Consider the following 20,426-nt stretch of genomic DNA (forward strand, 5'->3'; position numbering starts at 1 on the left):
CAGCTAAAACAATTTTTTTTTGTTTTTTAATTAAATTTTTTGCTATCCTATGTGCAAATTGAGCATTTAAGCCTAGGGAAAAGCTCAGATGAGCATCCCCAGGGCAGGAGAGATTGCTTATTCTCCAATCTAACATACTTGGTTCACCACTCAACCAGCCAACAGCTTCAGTCCCCCTACACTCAACTTCTGAAAGGTGGTGTGGCTTAGAGGGTAAGCCATGACTCTGCCACTTGCTAGCTTGGAGGGTCATTCAGCTCCTCTGTGCTACAGTTTCCTTAGGTTGTTGTTGAAGATTAAATTAGTTAAAGCGCTTCAATCATCTAGATCATTGGAAGCATCCAGCTTCTAACAAGTGTCCAGTAGACATTAGCTAATATGTTCACTGTAGCCAGAGGTCTCCGTAATGATGCAAAATCTCATTGGGTTATCCCTCTTCTAGGCCACAGGATTGGGCCTTTGCTGCCACCTCTTTCCAGTCCCAGGGTTCTCCCCACAGGTATGGTTCCTGTTGACCTCCTCACCCACCAAATGCCCCGAGTCAGTTCCCCCCTCTTTTTGCCCCTGCCCACTTATGCCTACTGTGCTGATACACTGGCTTCTTGGGATGAGATTAATTTTGCTTTGTGCCCATAGAGCCTGGGCAGGAGAGCAAAGCTGGGAAGAAACCTGAGTAAGTACTTTCTGGGAGTGCACAGGGCACGTGGCCAATTTCAGTTCGAGAGTCAGCCAGGTTCTAGACACCAGAGCTAAGTCCCCAGAGAGTAGGCACTGGTGCCTCAGTGTCTCCCGGGGTGGGGGTGGTGTGTTTTGGCTACCTCACAGCCCTGCAGGGAGCCAGGCTTGGGAAATACCTGTTGGTCCTTTGCACAGCAGGGTAAGAGCAGCATCCAGCTATGCAATGACAGCCCAAAGATCCTGAGAACCTGGCTGGGATGGGCTATAAATCTGGTTCCTCACAGCGTCGGGGCAGGTGGCAAGGGGATGAGCTTACAAAACAGAGCCCGGACCCTTTCCCGCGGCCAGGTCAGTGGGGTGCTCCTGAGCAATCCCTGAGGGTCTTGACGATTCTCTTTGAACTATCAGGTTCACCTTCCCACCACCCTGCCCTTCTTTATTTTTATTTATTTATTTATTTATTTTGCCATACGCAGGCCACTGTTGTGGCCTCTCTCGTTGAGGAGCACAGGCTCCGGACGCGCAGGCTCAGCGGCCATGGCTCACGGGCCCAGCCACTCCGCGGCCTGTGGGATCCTCCCGGACCGGGGCACGAACCCATGTCCCCTGCATCAGCAGGCGGACTCTCAACCACTGTGCCACCAGGGAAGCCCCATCCTGCCCTTCTTACCCACTTCTGGGGCTTTCTCCCAACACCCTCCATCCTGCAAAAGCTTTCTCTTAAATCCCCTAAGTCAAGAGTTTCTGTCTATCGCTGTTCTTTTTTTGTTTTTTGTTTTTTTAGCAGTTTGATAATGATGTGCCTTGGTGAGATTTCCCTTGTGTTTATCCTGCTTGGGGTTCATTCATCAACTCTGGAACAATTTCAACCAATACTTATTCTAAGTGGTTTCAGTATTCCTTCTATCCCAACAACTGTGTCTCAAAGATGGTCTGCAGGGGACCACCTGGGAGTGTGTTAACCACGCCCCACCCAAATAAGAATCCCCTGGGAGCCTGGGAGTCTGTGTTTTGAACAAGTTCCTGGCTGAGTCTTAGGTCTACTGAAGGGAGACCACTTCAAAGAGACTGTGAGTACTCCAGCTGCAGGGCCTGGGTGTCACTCCTCTCTGTGTCCCCAGTCCCTGCAGGGCCTGATTGTTGAATGGAACACTCAGCTGCAAGGGTTTCTCTTCGTTCACTGAGTCAGCAAGATTGGTGCCACCTGCCTTCCCAGGTTACTGAAGCCCAAAGCTAAAAGGATGTCCACTGGACTCAAGAGTTTCAGGTACCAGTCAGCAGAGGAAAGGGACTCTTTGGGGGCTTTAAGGGGCTCCCCCAAATCCACCAAGGAGGGCTCCGGGGAAAGCACTCCTGCTGACTTAACCACGCGGGACCTCTGTTCTCTGTAAAATGCAGGTAAACATTTCTGTGTGGAGGGCTGTCAGCCTCAAAAGTTAGAAATTCTGGGTGACAGGCTTAATTCCCTTTGGGGTTAGGAGTAGAGGGAGAAAAACAAGTGAGCAGGTTAGAAATGATCATTTGCAAGCTACTTCCTAGAAAGTATACAGAGAAGCAGACAGATAATGTACCAGACTAGTAAACAAGCACACACATTGTGTGTGTTTTCCATCAACTTTACTGAGGCATAATTTACATAACAATACAACACACCCATTTAAGTGTACGGTTTGATGAGTTTTGACAGATGTGTTTGCCTGTGTAACCTCTATCACAGCCTAGGTCATTTCCTTCACTCTAAGAGTTTCCTTGTTCCTCTTTGCAATCAGTCTCCCCCTGGCCTGAGCAGCCCCTAATCTGCTTTCTGTTACTTTGCATTAGATTGGTATTTCCTAGAATTTCAAATACATGGAATCACACTCTTTTGCATCTGGCTTCTTTTGCTCAACATAATGATTTTGAGATTTGTCCCTGCTTTTGCATGTATCAGTAGTTTTTTCCCTTTGATTGCTGTATTGTATTCCATCACACGGCTGTACCACCATTTGTTATCCCTTCTCCTGTGGATGGAGATGATCATTGATCGTAGGTGGAGGCTAGTATGAAAAAGTTGCTATGAACACTTCTGTACAACTCTTTATGTGAACACACGTTTTTGTTTCTCTTGGGAGCAGAACTGCTGAGTTATATGGCAAGTGTATGTTTAACTTCAAAGAGGCTGCCAAACAGTATTCCAAAGTGGCTATATGTTCCCACCAGGAAAGGATGAGAGTTCCAGTTGTTCCACAGCCTTGCCACTCTTGGTATTGTTGGTCTTTTTCATTTTAGCAGTACTGGTTAGGTGTGTAGTGGTCTCTCACTGAAGCACACATATGCCCACCTCTCCAACTCTTCTGGGACCAGTGCCCCTGCCCCACACTCCTCCTTAGCCACTCTGACCATCTCTCTGCTTCTCCCATGTACTGAGCTTCTTTCCTGGAATTCTCATCCTCTCAAAATTTCCATAACTGGTTCCTTCTCATGATTCAGTTCTCAGAACATGTGTCACTTCCTCAGAGGCCTTTCCTCACCACCCTCTCTGTTGGTGTCCTCAACACTTTTGATCATATTACTCTGTTTGTTTTCTTTGTAGCAGTGAGTCCTATCTGAAGGAATCTTATATGTTTGTCTACTTGTTGACTGTCTGCCCCATAAGAACATTAGCTCCAGGACCAACGGCATTTTGTCTGTTTTGTTTACCTAGAATCTGATAGATAGTAGGTGTTCAATATATATTGTTGAATGGATTTGCAGTCCAAAGTGGTTGCTCAGTATATTGGTCTTTGAGGTCCTGGGAACTAAAGGGTATGCATATCAACAACAACAAAAATATTTAGGGACTTCCCTGGCAGTCCAGTGGTTAGGACTCAGCACTTCCACTGCAGGGGGCTCCGGTTCCATCCCTGGTTGGGGAACTAAGATCCCGCATGCTGGGTGGCGTGGCCAAAACAAAACAAAACAAAACAAAAAAACACAAAGGAAAAATATTTAAAGCATAAATTATTTTTATTGCCTGGAGCAATTTGATTTTGCATGTAAATATGCTTAGAAACCTAAAAATACAGGAAAATAGAAAGAGGAGGAAAATCAACCATAGTTCCACCAAATGACTGTGGTTTTAAAATGTAAATCATTTAAAAATTTTAACTAGGCTTAAAATTTTGATTTTTTAAAGTTAATATTAAACAATATTTCAACATGGAAAAAAATTCAAACAGTATATCCTTCTGGAAAAAGCTACTCATATACAAACATAGCTATATCTATCTGAATTTTTTCCAAAAATAGTATCATACTGTATACATTGCTTTGCAACTTACTTTTTTTGTTTAACAATTTATCTTAGAAATCATTCCACATCAATATGTGTATTGGTTAAGATTACTTTCAGCTGCAAGTGATGGAAAATTCAAAATATCAGTGCCTTGCAAAATTAGACATTGATTTCTCCCTCATTAATGAAATCCAGGGGTAAGTAGCCAGGCAATACTAGGACTACACAATTATCAGGGACCCAGATTCCTTCTGTCTTTTGCTATGCCATACTCAACATGGGGCTTCTACCTCATGGGCCAATATGGCTGAGCTCCAGCCATTACATCTGCATCTAGCCAGTAGAAAGAGGGAAAAAAAGAGAGGGACATCCTTCCTCCCATTAAGGACACTTCCTATGACATTTTTGCTCAGCTCCCACTAGTCAGAACACAGGGACACACCTAGCTGCAAAGGAGGCTGGGAAATATATCCTTTGTTCCAGGTAGCCATGTACCCAGTTCAAAAAGCAGAGGAGAGGTCTTCCCTGGTGACGCAGTGGTTAAGAGTCCGCCTGCCGATGCAGGGGACACGGGTTTGTGCCCCAGTCCGGGAGGATCCCACATGCCACGGAGCGGCTGGGCCCGTGAGCCACGGGCGCTGAGCCTGCGTGTCCGGAGCCTGTGCTCCACAACGGGCGAGGCCACAACGGTGAGAGGCCCGCGTACCACAAAAAAAAAAAAAAGAGGAGAATGGATATTGGGGGATGACTAACAATCTCTGCTACAGTATACATAGATTTATCTCATTTTAAAAAATGGAACTTTTTAATAGCCACCTGTCCACTGGAAAGCAGGGGCCACTCACCAGACCTCCTGTCCTGCATTTACAAATTGAAGTCTCCCTTAGGTGTGTGATTGGTAGAGCTATGATCTAGCTGCAAGGGAGGCTGGGAATTTGAGTTCTGACTTCCAGGTTGAGAGGCAAAATTCATGATAGGAGGATTTCCCCAAATGTAGAAATGCCATTTAGAATTTGGATCATTCCTCTCATCAAAGACAACTATATACATTAGACAAATATTTTCGAATCTTAAAAGCATCAAAAATCTAACAAGGTAGTGAGGAATTACTGGACCAAGATACATGAAATGATAAGAATCCAGAGGGATTAGAGTTGCCAGATAAAATATAGGACTCCCAGTTAAATCTGAATTTCAGATAAACAGCAAAATATTTTTTTAGCATAAGTACGCCCATGCAATATTTGGGACATAGTGATACTGAAAAATAATTTGTTGTTTATTTGAAATTCAAATTTAACTTGATGTCCCTGTATTTTTTTTTTTTTTTTTTTTTTTTTTTGCGGTACGTGGGCCCCTCACCGCTGTGGCCTCTTCCGTTGCGGAGCACAGGCTGCGGACGCGCAGGCTCAGTGGCCATGGCTCACGGGCACAGCCGCTCCACGGCATGTGGGATCCTCCCAGACCGGGGCACGAACCCGCGTCCCCTGCATCGGCAGGCAGCCTTTCAACCACTGTGCCACCAGGGAAGCCCCATCCCCATATTTTTATTTGTTAAATCTGGCAACCCTAACGGAGAAGTGAGTCCAGCATTTGGGGCTGCTTTTACCCAAGGGCATTTGCCAATCTGAGTCATCAGAGAGCCTGAGCTGTGCTTTTGAAAGCTTCTTAGGACTACAGGCACAAAATTGGAGTTCAGGGCCTAACAAGGTTGTAAACTCTGATAAACTACCTCTGTGGTAAGCTATTACTTTGATGACCCCCAATGAACCGTGACTACCGGTCTTCATGCCCTGTGATCCGCTTTACCCAATAGAACGTGGTGCAAGTGATGTTGTGCTGGGCCTGGTTCAAGCCTCAAGAGGGCAGCTTCCATATTTTGGCTTTGGGAAGCCAGCCACCATGTAAGAACTCCTACCACCCTAAGAACTGGGACCTAGCCAAGGAATCGGTGACACGTGCCCAACTAGATTTCAGAATTACCATGGACCTGTGGCTGCCATGTGCCTGCCATTTCCTCCTTTCTGAATAGGAATATTTATTGGGATTTTCCTTCCTCTGCCTCACCATTACCTGTGGGGAGCAGATAACTTGTCTCTCTAATTCAAAAGTCATCAGATTCAGAGAAGAATCCTTTGAGAAACCTCATTCGCACGTGGACCTGATTTAGATGATGAAATTATGGACTTCAAGCTCAATCTTGGTAATGGGGTGAGAGGTGGGGGTCTTAAGAGGTGGTGAGTGTATTTTGCTTGTGGGAGGAGGTATATCATTAGGGGACAGAGGGCAGATTGTAATAGATTGTTACTTCAGTGGGCCCCAGTGAACCATGCACTGTGGTATTCACATCATTATTAGTTCCCTCCCCTTGAATCGGGACTGGCCCATGACCTGCTTTAACCGACAGAACATGGTGGAAATGATGCTGTCAGTTCCAGGCCTAAACCTTAAGAAGGCTTGGCAGCTTCCACATTTGCCCTTTGGAGGAAGCCAGCCGCCATGTTTGGAAATCCAGTTATGCAACTCAGTGGTTTTAATGCATTCACAGAAATGTGCAACCTTCACCACAGTCAACTTTAGAACATTTTCATCACCTCAAAAAGAAACCCTGTACCCTTTACCTATTATCTTCCTATCCTTCCTTCCCCTACACTCCCAGTTCTAAGCAATCTCTAACCTGCTTCCTGTCTTCTGTCTTCCCTTTTCTGGACATTTCAAATGAATGGAATCATATAATATGCAGTCTTTTGTGACTGGCTTCTTTTACTTAGCATAATGTTTTCAAGGTTCATCCACATTGTAGCATCTATCAGTACTTCATTCTTTTTTATGGCCAAATAATGTTCCACTGTATGGATATACCACATTTTGTTTATCTATTCATCAGCTGATAGACATTTGGGTTGTTTTCACCTTTTGGCTATTATGAATTTATGCTGATATATACATTGGTGTACAAGTATCTGTTTGAGTCTTTGTTTTCGATTCTTTTGGGTATATACTTAGGAGTGGAATTCCTGGGTCATATGGTAATTCTTTGTTTAACATTTTAGGAAGTGCCAAACTATTTTACATTCCCACCAGCAATGCCCAGGGGTTTCAATTTCTCCACATACTTACCAACACTAGTACCCTTGTGGAAGATCAGTTGACCACAAATGTATGGGTTTACTTCTGGACTCTCAATTCTATTTCATTGATCTAGTATATTTCATTGTCAAGGATAGGTCTACCCCGTTCTAATACCAGGTGTTGATTACTGTTGTTTGTAGTAAATTTTGAAATCAGGAAATGTAAATCTTCCTACATTGTTTTTCTTTTTAAATATTGTTTTGGCTATTCTGAGTCCCTTGCAATTCCATATGAATTTTAGAATCAGCTTGCCAATTTCTATAAAGAAGTCAACTGGGACTCTGATGGGATTGCACTGAATTTGTAGATCAATTTGGGGAGTATTGCCATCATAACAATGTTAAGACTTTTGATGCATAGGATGTTTTTCCAATTAGTTAAGTCCTTAACTTCTTACAACAATGTTTTATAGTTTTCAGAGTATAAGTTTGGCACCACTTTTGTTAAATTTGTTCCTAAGTATTTTATTCTTTTTGATGCTATTATAAATGGGATTTTTTCCTTAATTTTATTTTTGGATTGTCCATTGAAAGTGTATAGAAACACAATTGCTATTTATAATTGATCTTGTATCCTGCAACCATGCTGAATTCATTTATTAGTTCTAACAGGTTTTTGGTGGATTCCTTAGGATATTCTATACACAAGATCATGTAATCTGTGAATAGAGATAGTTTTATCTTTTCCTGTCCAATCTAGATGCCTTTGTGTGTGTATGGATGTGTCTTTTATTGAAGTATAGTTGATTTACAGTATTATATTAGCTTTAGACATACAACATAGTGATTCAATATTGTTATAGATTTTACTCCATTTGAAATTATTGCAAAATAATAGCTATGTTTCCCTGTGCTGTACAATATATCCTTGTTGCTTATCTTTTTTTTTTTTTGGCCGCACTGTACGGCATGCAGGATCTTAGTTCCCCAACCAGGGAATGGAACCCATGTCCCCTGCAGTGGAAGCACAGAGTCTTGACCACTGGACCACCAAGGAAGCCCTTGCTTATCTATTTTATATGTAGTGGTTTGCATCTTAATCTCATACCCCTATCTTGCCCCTCTCCCCTTCCCTCTCCTCTGGGGTAACCACTAGTTTGTTCTCTATATCTGTAAGTCTGTTTCTGTTTTGTTATATACATTTGCTTGTTTTATTTTTTAGATTCCACATATAAATGATAACAGAGTATTTGTCTTTCTCCATCTGACATTTCACTGAGCATGATGCTCTCTCAGTCCATCCACATTTGTTACAAATGGCGGAATTTCATTCTTTTTTTATGGCTGAGTAATATCCCGTTGTGTATATCTATCTATCTACCAACCACATTTTCTTTTTCCATTCAGCTGTTGATGGACACAGGTTGTTTCCATATGTTGGCTATTGTAAATAATGCTGCTATGATCATTGGGTGCATGTATCTTTTTGAATTAGTGTTTTCATTTTCTTCAGATGTATACCCAGGAGTGGAACTGCTGGATCATACAGTAGTTCTAGTTTTAGTTTTTTGAGGAACCTCCATACTGTTTTCCATAGTGGCTCCACCATGGACGCCTTTTAATTTCTATTTCTTAACTAATTGCCCTGGCTAGGACCTCCAGTACAATATTAAATAGAGGTGGCAAGAGTGGACATCCTTGTCTTGTTCCTTGTTTTGTTTTCTGGGAAAAGTATCTAGTTTCTCACCGTTAGGCACGATATTAGTTGTGGTTTTTTGTAGATGTCCTTTATCAGGTTGAGGGTGGCTGCTTATCTTTACAAATAAAATCTTATTGTTAAATAGCCAGGCCATTCATTGATGTGTTGTCTATGTCTGTTTTGTACTATAATGACAGAGTTGAGTAGTTATGATAGAGACCATATGGCCTGCAAGCCTAAAAATTTACCATCTGGCCCTTTAAGAAAAAATCTACTGACATCTGTTTTAAACTGCTAAATTTGGGGACAGTTTGCTATGAAACAATATATAACTGAAAAAAAAACTCCCCATCTTCAACTGGGACCTCAAAGAACTGTAGCACTGAGTAAGGGGAAACCATAAATGAACAAACCCTCCCACAGACTCTAGTCTAGCTTCAAGTTATCAGAGAGGTTCAGAAAATCAGAAGCCCCTGAAATTGGGTTAAGGTGATCCTAGCTTGCTGGTATCCCAGGATGCCTGCAGAAACAAATGGAAATCCTTTCTGGAGGAAGATACTATCATCAACGTCTCAAATGATTTTTCAAATACAATGTCCAAAACATAACCAGGTACATGAGGAGATAAAACAACATGAGGAAGAACCAGTAGGAAAAACTGACAATGGATGTGGACCCCCCGGGACTCCAGATTGTGCTCCTCCCCCCACCAAGGACACAGACCCTAAAACAACTATACTTACTATGTTTAAGGAGAGAAAAGCCGAGCTTGAAAATTAAGTAGGGCACTAAGGGATATAAGAAGTGACATAGCAGATGTGAAAAAGAACCAGATAGAAATTCTAGAACTAAAAAAAATAGAATAACCAAATTTAAGAGCTCAGTGGATGGGTTTAAGAGGAGAATTTTTTAAAAAAGCTGAAGAGAGAATTAGTGAACTGAAAGAGAAGAAATTTTTAGAACAAAGCATGGAAGGACAAAAGATAGAAAATACAGAAGAAAGGGATGTAGTGAGAAGGTCTAATATATATTTCAACTGGGGTCCCAGAAGGAAAGAAGAAAATGTACAGAAAGAGTATTTGAACATACAATGGCTGAGAGTTTTTCAAAATTGATGAACAACTATTTAAAAGGTGATAGCCATGAAATGACAGATATCCATTCCATCAGGTGTTCTGACTCTTAAAATCTTTCATGTACAAATCTACATTTGAAAGGATTCTGAAACTGACATGGAGGTAGCTCTGAAGTGGATGGAATAGTGCTTGGGTGGGCTGAGTTCAAATATGAACTCTGCCACCTCCTAGCTGTGCCACCTGGAGAAAGTTGCCAAACTTCAGTTTTCTCAGCTGATAGATGGGACCGGTAATATAGGCCCACTCCACGTTGTCACTGTGAGAATCAGGTGATACAATGCATATAAACAAACCAAGTTATTTTATTTTTAATTTTTTTGGTTGTGCCATGCAGCTTCTGGGATCTTAGTTCCCTGACCAGGGATTGAGCCCGTGCCCTGGGCAGTGAAAAGTGCAGAGTCCTAACCACTGGACCACCAGGGAATTCCCCACGCTAAGTATTTTAAATGAGATATGGTTTGAGCAGTATCACAAGCATTCCTAGGGGTATTAACAGTGACAGGTAGGATGGGCAAATAATTTGCTGGTCCCATCACAAAATAAAAATGTGGGCCCCTTGTTAAAACATTAAGAATTTCAGGACAGTAACAGCAGAGCATTAATCTGAGCACAGGTTACACTCCCATGAAGCCATCTGTGGTGACAGGCCTTGCAGAGGACTCCTGTGCGCACGAGGAAAGGGTTGCTCATCTCACACCCAGGTGTCTGCAGCCATAGCCCACGTTATCTTTGCGTTCTGAAGGGCAGCAGTGCTTAGGGAAATTGCAAGCACGCGTGTTTCCAAATGCTGAGGCAGGCAAGTGCAGTGACCGGAGTGGTTTTCTGAGAGAGTGGGTGTGGCCAGCCAGGCTGCCATTGGAACTGTGGAACTGACTGTTCCCCACAGACTCTGGCCTAGAAAAAAAAAAAAAAGTCTGCAGCTGTATCTACAGGGCCTGTTGTTGTTTGCTGCGGTGTGTTACAACACAGCCTGGCAGCCTCCTGGGTCTTTCTGTCTTCCTCCTGGAAGAGCCTGGTCCCAGACCATGTGACATGGCCACACAGCCCTGCAGATTTGCCCACACTGTTCCTTGCTGTTCCCTCAGTTACTAGGCTTTTCCAGGTCTGCATTCTTTTTGCTCCTGCTATTCCCTCCTCTGCACCCCCACCCCCCGCCCCGGCCCAGGGGAGTTCCTTTCCTTCCTCTTCCACATCTGTCAGTCTGGCAAAAACACCATCTTTTAATACTTACCTTTCAAGACTCAGCTCTAGAGTCACCTCTTCCAGGCCTTTCCTGACTCTCCCAGGAAGAGCAAATTCCCCTCTCCTTGGAGTCATCCACTGGCCTATGCATAGCCACTCCCTATGCAGACATCTGTCACAGTCTCTGAAACATAAGGAGCACTGATATGCAATGTGGATGTCACTGTCTTTTAGGCTGAAGCCCTTAAGGACTGGGACAGTGTCCTCTCACCTCTGTATACCCTGCACACAGCACAGTGCTTAATACTTGCTGTTAAAAAGCATAGTAGATGCTTAATCAACTGGTGTTAATATGCAGAGTAGTTTTAATCACCATTGTCTTACTGAATTAATGCACAAATAAATTGTTTCAGTGACTCTCCCTGGCATCTGGTAAAAAGGAAAGCTTCTAGGCACTGAGACAGGGCCTTTGCCCTTGACGAGGTTTCAGTGTCAGCTCTAGTGGTTATTTCTGCAGGCAGCACCTCTTGAAGGCAGGGATGGTGAATTGTAGAAGCTCGTCGTCAATACCTAAATGACCCAGGTGATATAGCTTAGACAGCAGTTGTGGAGCTAGGAGATGTTAGGTTTCCATAGGTAATTAATAAGCTCCATAGCTATGGGACTTCAGGTTTCTGTTTTCTCAAAAATGAGATTGAGCTAGCTACTCCCTACGGCCCAGGTGGCTAGCTCAGTCCCCTCATCTGAATCTCTGGGTGGCCATTTCATTGGAGGGGACTGAGCACCTCCTGAAGCTGAGTTGCTCAGCAGGTCTACCCTTTCGCAGGTGGCAGAGAACACAGACATCTTTTAAGGCCCTTTGCTCTCTCAGTCACCTGGGATCTCATGTTTGAAAGGTAGAAAGCCACAGGAAAGCGTAGTCTTCACAGTCCCTGAGTGTCCAGAGGGAAGTGCTATGTGCTATGTGCTACGGTTCTCCAGGTGGGATTTTCCCCAGTTCCAAATGGACAACTTTGAGTTCCTGGTATTGTTTCCTGGGGCTAACCTCACACAAACAAGCCTGGTCTGGTCTGTCACTCTCCATCCTCAGGGCAGGTCTAGTGGGCAGACAGGAGGGCAGAGCTTTCAGAGAGAGAGAGATCCGTATGCTTAGTCAACTAGCTTCTTTAGGCATTAGTTTTCCCGGAGATAAGGGATGGTGGGAGAGGGTGTCGGTCAGTTTCCTCCATCCCTTCCCTCCAGCCCCCACAAAGGGCAAGGGCCAGACACGTGGGCTGGCGGGGAGAGGCGGAGGTTACACCAAGGCGGAGGTGCAAATGGTCGGGGGCGGGGCCTTATTTGCATGGACGGCGCGCGGCCGCCAATCCGGACAGGCGGAGCGACAGCCCGCGCGCCTTTTGGGGGCGGACTGACAGCCCCGTGGCCCTATGGGAGGCGGGTCCTGCGGCCGGCGGGGGTGGGACGGCGCCGGGCGCTGCCCGGGGGATTCGGGCCGGTTCGCGGGCGCTGCCAGTCTCGGGCGGCGGCGTCCGGCGCGCGGGTGGCCTGCAGGGCGGGCTGAGGGGCAGCGGCTCGCGGGCTAGGCGGAGAGAGACAGAGCAGACGAACAACCGCGGCGACAGGTACTGGCTCCATGGCCGCAGGGATGGGGAGTGTGGTCGCTAAGCCCAGGGAGCCGAATTCCCTGCTTCGCGGTCCGGCCGCCGCTGCGCCGCCTCCCCGCCCCCTCACGCGGCTCCCCAGCCCGGGAGCGGCGCGTCGGGGCCAGGGGGGCCTGGGGAGCCCCCAGACGGGCGCGCTGGAGGCCCCTAGCTCCGCTGCGGGGCTCCTCTACGTCCCGCCGGGCCGCGGGGCAGGGGCTCCCTCCTGGAGGCGCGAAGCCGGCGGCTCCTGGAGCGGCTCCCCGCCCCCCGCCGCGCTTTCTCTCTCGGAGGCGAGGCCGGTCGCGCCCGCTGGTCCTCACCCGGCTTTTGTTTCCCTCCCGGGGTGACAGGTCACGGCTCCCGTCCGCGGCCCCCGACTCGCCCGAGGCCCGGCGCCCGTGACCGCGGCAGCCCGGAGCAGACGGCGGGACCGGCGGAGAGCCGGGAGGCGCGTGAACAGCAGCTGCCGCGGGCGGGAGAGAAACTTCGCTTTCCGGGGCCCGGGCGGCGGGAGAAGTGGAGCCGGGGTGAGCCGTGCACCGGGACGCCGCGGGCGCGATGGAGCCGCGCTCACCTGGCGGGCCAGCCGAGAGTGAGGATAACGGAGCGTCCCGTCGCCGCCGTCCTGGCTTTCGGTTTGCGCTCCCCGGGCGGTGGGTGTGGATGCGCGTTCACCGTCTTCACCTGCCGCCCAGGGACCAGTGACTGGGAACAGCATCCCCGCTCTCGGCCGCTCGTAGAGGGTGCGGGTGCGGCGGCGTTCTAACAGGTGATAATCCTAGTGCCAGGTGAAAGCCAGTGAAAAGTTGTTTCAGAGCTCAGTATTCAGTTCACTCTGGGACGTTATAACGCCTTCTCCCTTAATGATTTCTAAAAAGGTGTGCTGGCCGCAGTATAGTAGTCAAAACTAGTATTGATTGGGGAAAAAAAAAGGTGGGGGGCGGGTGTTGTCAGCGTGTAGATTGCCTTCTTTCCATTGACTTGCCGGGAGGAACATCTTTGTAAAAATCGGTTTCTGCAGTGGTGGCGAAAGCATGCATAGTAAGGTACAGGTTGTAAATGGAGAATGCAGAACTCTAGATATCCTTCACTGTGGTTCAGGGTAGCGTGTACAACGTTTGGCCGCCATTCAGTAAATTCTTCATGAAGCAGTTTGAGCTCGTGGTTTTGGATTTACTTTACAGGAGTGGAATAAGGCTTAGCGTTGAATGGGAGCTTTCTTTGCCTCTCTGAGGGCTCACAGGAGTGTTTCTTTTCATTGTCTTACCGTTTTGTTAGATTTTAGACAAGGGAAAAGTTAAGGCATATTTTGGTTCAGTATTTTGAGTAGTCTGTGGGAATTCTCCCGCACCACACCCCCCGCCCCGCATAAGAGTTTTTTTTTTTTTCCCCAAGGATAGAGTTGAAAAACTTCTTATTCTTGTGGGAAATTTTTATTTGTTATACGTTTCACTTATTTTCTGTTTCTCTCTCTCCCATCTGACCTCACTTAACAATCTACAGTTATGGCCCTGACCAATTTAGGGCATCTATAGAAAAAAAAGTTTTAAAATAATGTATAATTACTTTAAAATATATTATGAAGGTTATTAATAACATTCATTTGTGAGGAGCAGTTGATTTAGATTACTCAGTTATTTTCTTCTAATGTGTCTTTTTTATATCTATGCTGGGTATGATTTGTACTTAAGAGATGTAAGTTTAACTTCTTAAGGACCGTTATTTTAATTATGGTACTTTATTAGTGTTTCATTGAATAGTAATTTTAGTTACTTACGTAGCTAATTAGTAACACCTTTTAAAGGTGAACTCTTTAACCAATAGTCTAGTTGTGACTACTTGGGATTTAAAAAAAATCAAAGATGGACTTTATAAAATGTTTTATTTCTCTAAAACAACAGGCTTATATGCTGTGAGGTCTTTGTCTTTACAATATTTAACAAAACAAGTGTGTTTCTGAATCTTCAATTTTTTAGTGATGGGAATTTTGGGTGAATTTCTTTTTTAAAACATGATTTTAACCAGTTCAACATGAACATTATAAAATATTGGACTAGGCAACTAGTGAAATCTTCAATTTTCCGTTTATCCTTGGATTGGAAAAGGATACATATTTTAGGTTGTTTTGTTTCCTAAAGGCTTCTTACCTTAGAACCAGTCTAGAGAAGGAAGAGCATCCTCTTTCTCTAGCTGTAGAAGAAGTTATTACTGTTGAAAGCTGAGTTGGCTTTTTGATGTTTAGTGAAGGTAGATTGTTTGAACAGTGACTCCTGCAGAGTGGGTTTTATTATGTATAAGTAGTTCTAAGGAATCTTATGAGACTGGGGTTATGGGTGATGTCCTTTAAAGTGTATAGGAATATATTAGTTTAGGACAATTATGGGTAATTGTCCTTAAAAATGTATAGGAATATATTAGTTTAACTACTATGTGTAATTAGAAATTTTATAGTCATTATCCTATAATGATGCTTAAATATACCACATATCATAAATTAAAGCTATATTCCTTAGTTTTATTTACGTAAAGCATATTTGGGGAACTTTAACTATGGAAGTGCCCTTTAATTAAAAGACCATTTTCAAATTCAGTTTTTACATATTTTAATTACTGATTGTTGTCCACTTTAACTTGCGGTAGACCATATCATAAAATTATCAACCACATTACAGCTTCAAAATTAAGCATAAGTTGAATTCTTGCATCTACACAATAAATGTTGGGAGTGTTTTTAAGTCACTGACCCTCAGGTGTGGCTCCTTTTTAGTTTGGGGGTGGGCAAATATTTTTGAATGAATAAAGCTACAAAAGAACAGGGACACATATTAAACAAGCTAAATTTGAGGGTAGATCACATGATACTGTTAGACATTAATACTGCTTTATTTAACAGTAGTATGCATGCTGTATCTGTGATTAAGAATATTTTCTGTAGGTCTTTAATATAATTTTCAACAGTTCCTAACAAAGAATCTATATTGTATATATTTTGGCACACTAAATTCTGTAATTATTTTATGCTGAACAATTAAATATTTTATACATTTTATAATTCTGAGACTGTGTGAACTTTCTAACCTAGCTGATTAGTAATTAGATTTTGTTTTTTCATTGCTTCACATTCTGAATTTTTTTACAGCGCATTTTTAACTTCTGACATTATGTCCCCAAAAGTGTAAGGAAAATTACATCTACACTCACCAGAGATTAGGTGGACGTTGGTACGTAAATCACGTAACTATTGATTTAAAAACAGTAGCCACGGGACTTACCTTGGTGGCGCAGTGGTTAAGAATCTGCCTAAAAAAAAAAAAAAGAATCTGCCGGCCAATGCAGGGCACACGGGTTCGAGCCCTGGTCCGGGAATATCCCACATGCTGGGGAGCAACTAAGCCTGTGCGCCACAACTACTGAGCTGCACTCTACAGCCCACGAGCCACAACTACTGAAGCCCGCACACCTAGAGCCCATGCTTCGCAACAAGAGAAGCCACCGCAGTGAGAAGCCCGCACACCGCAGCTGGAGAGAGCCCACGCCCAGCAACGAAGACCCAACGCAGCCAAAAATAAATAAATAAATTTATTTTTAAAAAAAAAATATATATGGTACATTTGAATTGTATGGTCTTGAAATTGTTCATTGTTTGGAAGGAAGAATAAAAGATGGAGAAAAATCAAAGGCTAGAAGAGGTTTTTTTTTTCCCTTTTGTAGTTGCAAACCCTTCCTGAAGCAGATGATGGTAAATTTCTGGAACCGTTTGTAGTGTTCAGCCTCAGTCTTGGCAATTTATGTATGATGTTAAATAAGGAGCCATTCCTAGTTCCCTGAAAATGATCATCTGATTATCAAAAACAGGGCTGGGAATTTCAAATTGATCTCATCAAAAATCAGATTTGTGTGTATGTTTCTCAGTGTTCTATCTCTGGAAATTAAAGATCCTCCTCTACTGTCTGCCGAAAATTACACACAGAATTAGAAGGTTAGAATGTCTCTATCACAGACTTAATGCTGTAGTAAGATACTTTTTGGAACAGAAAACATCCTAGCCTTTTTCAGAATATACAGTGTTCTGAATGAGGATGAAATGGTCTTTACCCATGTTAAACATTAGCCAATGGAATTATTTCCATGTTTCTAACTTTTTAAAAAAGCAAGACAGTAGAATAGAATATTGACAGATTTTGGATTTGGCGCCTAGCATAAAAAATTATTACATGGTGGATGGTAATATTTAATGTTTTGAAATTCTAGTTTGAGAAGGGGATTTGTTATGAGAAGAAGGGTATTTCATTGAAGCAAAACAGGGTAATTTACATGGAAAGAAACTTGTTTCTCTTTTGAATTAGTCTTAGGTTAAAACATAATACTTATTAAGAAAAATTGAAATGTCATCTTTCCTATCTTAAATTTACTTGCACTATGAACTTTATAAGGTCTTTTTTTAAAAAATGAATTTATTTGTTTATTTTTGTCTGAGCTGGGTCTTTGTTGCTGTGCGCGGGCTTTCTTTAGTTGCGGCGAGCCGGGGCTACTCTTCGTTGCGGCACGCCAAGGGCTTCTCATTGCTGTGGCTTCTCTTGTTGCAGAGCACAGGCTCTAGGCACCGCGGGCTTCAGTAGTTGTGGCTCGCAGGCTTTAAAGCGTAGGCTCAGTAGTTGTGGTGCACGGGCTTAGTTGCTCCGTGGCATGTGGGATCTTCCCGGACCAGGGCTCGAACCCATGTCCCTGGCATTGGCAGGCGGATTCTTAACCACTGTGCCACCAGGGAAGCCCTATAAGTTCTTTTAAAATATCTTTGTTGGTCCTAGGTGGACCTCTCAGAATCCATTTGTAGAGACACACACACATATATATATACACACACACATAAATATATACACACAGGTAGATAAAGTATCTATGCTATATATATTTGCATTATATATGTAACTGTATGTTTGTTATATGTATATATATAAATCCATCTATCTATACTGTGTGACTTCACAGGCTTATTTATATGTGAAACCTTTTTTTTTAAATGAAATCTTGCTACACCAAGAGGAATAAAGTACATGTACACAGAAAGACTGATAAAAATGTTCATAGCAGCTTTTTCACAATAGTAATGAACTAATGATTCATACTGTGACATAGATGAATCTCAGAAATATTATTCAGAGCAAGAGAAGCCAAACACAAGTATGTACTATAAGATGCCATTTATAAAAAATATGGGAACAGGCCAGATTTAGGTATGGTGATAGAAATCAGAACAATGGTTTCTGGGTAAGGGCTGTGGATGACTGGAAAGGGGCAAAAAGGAACTTTTTAGGGTAATGGAAATATTCTATAACTTGATTTGGGAATCAAGCTATGGAATTCAAGTGTACACCTTTGGGGTAAGTTTTCATTTTCATGTAATTTTTAACTTACAGAACAGTTGCAAGACCAGTACGAGGAACTTCCAGATTCACCAACTGTTGGTGTATACATTTGTTCACATTTACCCAGCTGAATACTTAAGATCCGTGCATTTTATGGTATGTAACTTTTACTTTCATAAGGAAAAAAAAATATAAAAATTTGTTGAAGATGAGGAGAATGACCCTGTTATCTGAAAAAAGTGAAATACCTCAATTTGAAATTAAGCAGTGCTTTAATAATGATGTAGGAGAAGAGAATTACTGACAGTCTTTTGTCTCTACATATATGTATCTATGCTGCTTCTCTTTGAAGTTTCATGGCAGCATATTTCTGTTAGAAGAGACAAGATCCTGAAAATAATTCAAGGCCAACTGCCAGCCAGGAAACTGTGCTTTATTTTGTTATCCTGTGTCAGTCACCTAGGGAATGAGACTGATACCTAGCGATAGCTTCCTGGGAATTGATAATTCCTGTTAAGAGAGTTGCACACCTTCAGTGTGCTAGGTTTTGCACAAACGTGCAGTCCTTACTGTCCTGGAACTCACCAGACAAAGAAGAGGCAAACAAAGCTGGTTGTCATTTGTGGGTGGTATTTATAGTAGGGGGAAGGATTGGTGCTTGTAAACCATATAAACTAATCTTGATCGTAGGTTAAGTGGTAAGTCTAAGGTGGTGAATTTGATGCTCACTGTTAGTTTAAACTGTAATTTAAATAGGTTTAATTTAAAGCAAATCACTCTACAGCAGCCCTAAAACTATGTCAGTTGTTTAAAACGTTCAGCTTTTTTTCTCGACTTACTATTTTATATAATCTTAAATATGTGTTCTTCACAATTTAGGATTGGGCATTATTTATGGATATTCATTTTTTAATCAGTTTTTTGCATCCACATAAGAAATTTGTTTATTTGGTTATTTACTAGAGTGGAATATGATTTGAAGTAACAGAATGACTAGCCAGCAGTTTCAGCAAATTAATCATTGATAACTGGGGATGAACATTTATGTTGCCTTTACTAACAAAAACCATACATTTATATGGTCTATATATTTTTCTTTAACAAATATAAGTTCTTTGAAGAGAAAAATGACAAATGTCCAACTCAACCAACATGGATAAAAGGAGGACTTTCTCCATTTAATGAACATATTCATGTTCCTCTGAAATGACAGGGCCTTATCTCCCTTTCATACACAGTAAATTTCATTGGTCTATTGAGCATGAATAAAACATTATTTGAAAAGTTTTTAGAATTTTGTTTTGAGTTGTCAAACCCTAACTGCAGATAGAACTTTAAAAATATCTGTAGGTAGCCTTTTTTTTAGACTTTTTTATTATAAAAGTTTTAAACATATCCAGAACTGGAGAGAATAATAATGAACCTCCATATACCCATTCTTCAGATTTATTAATTATCAGCATTTTGGTTAGTGTGCTTTTAAAAACTGATACATTCTCACAAATATTGTAAAATAGTAGTGGTATTAGTGTACCAGATTTTTTCTCTCAATTTTTTTCAAAAGTTTCGTTGTAAATAGAGAAATCTGAAAAGCAGTGTGTTTTAACTCAGAGACTTAACTTTGGACAATCAGTAATTATGAAACTATTTTTATTCTAAATTCCTTTCTGTCAATTCATAGCCTGGAAAAGAAAGATAAATTTTTTAGCCTTTTATTTATAATAAATTAGTCCAAATATTCTAATCTATAGAATAAGGTAGTACTGTTCATCTGGTAAGTTAGATTATCTTCAAAGTGTAGTGTCTGAGGAATGCTGTTGTCTAAATGTTTTGCTGTTACTTTCTCTTTCTCTAAAAACTCAGTCATTGCTGTGCTTTTTTAGGCTCCAAATGTATATCTTATGTCTAAACTCCAGGCCTTGCAAAACTGAGGCCCAAATTTTCACTTATGTCTTGAAACTAAATATGTTTAAATACCATCTCTGTAGCAACTGCACACCAACACCCCCTCTCTCCACCCCCAGTCAAAACGCTTCTCTTCCTGACTTTCCTCTTTAGCTGTTTGTGACACCATTATTCTTACTGGTCATTTTTTACTCTTCCTTTGCTTCTTAAGCTCAGTGAGCCACTAAATCACTTTGTTTTTAAATGTCTTTTTATCTTTTCGTCCTTTTTCATTTCCACTCCAGTTGTCCTAATTTGGGTAACATGTTAGCAGGAAGTTATCCCTAATCTATAATGAACTTCATACATATCAAAATTAAGATATGTTCCTAAAGTAAAATAGGGCATTTTCTTCCCTTTCAGAGAAGGCTTCAGTCAGTCTTATAAGCAAACACATAATTTTTAAGGGCTAGGAAATCATTATATTTAAACCAAGGTGATAGAGACGATTTCC

At 42.4% G+C, this 20,426-nt stretch overlaps 1 protein-coding gene across 21 annotated transcripts in view; it reads left to right on the forward strand.

Moving 5' to 3' along the window:
• The first annotated feature begins 12,489 nt into the window (after positions 1-12,489).
• Positions 12,490-20,426, forward strand: part of FKBP5 (FKBP prolyl isomerase 5) — a 98,816-nt gene continuing 90,879 nt past the window's right edge. For 10 of the 21 annotated variants that reach the window (XM_073810819.1, XM_073810818.1, XM_073810820.1 and 7 more), the window contains exons 1-3: positions 12,493-12,641; positions 13,013-13,431; positions 18,080-18,184. The gene's annotated coding sequence lies outside the window, so the exon portion shown is untranslated. Of the gene's footprint in view, positions 12,642-13,012; positions 13,432-18,079; positions 18,185-20,426 lie in introns of all 21 variants that reach the window. The other 11 variants (XM_073810824.1, XM_073810827.1, XM_073810825.1 and 8 more) reach the window with 4 other exon arrangements.

This window comes from Tursiops truncatus, chromosome 10 (assembly GCF_011762595.2).
Source record: "Tursiops truncatus isolate mTurTru1 chromosome 10, mTurTru1.mat.Y, whole genome shotgun sequence".
NCBI lineage: Eukaryota > Metazoa > Chordata > Mammalia > Artiodactyla > Delphinidae > Tursiops > Tursiops truncatus.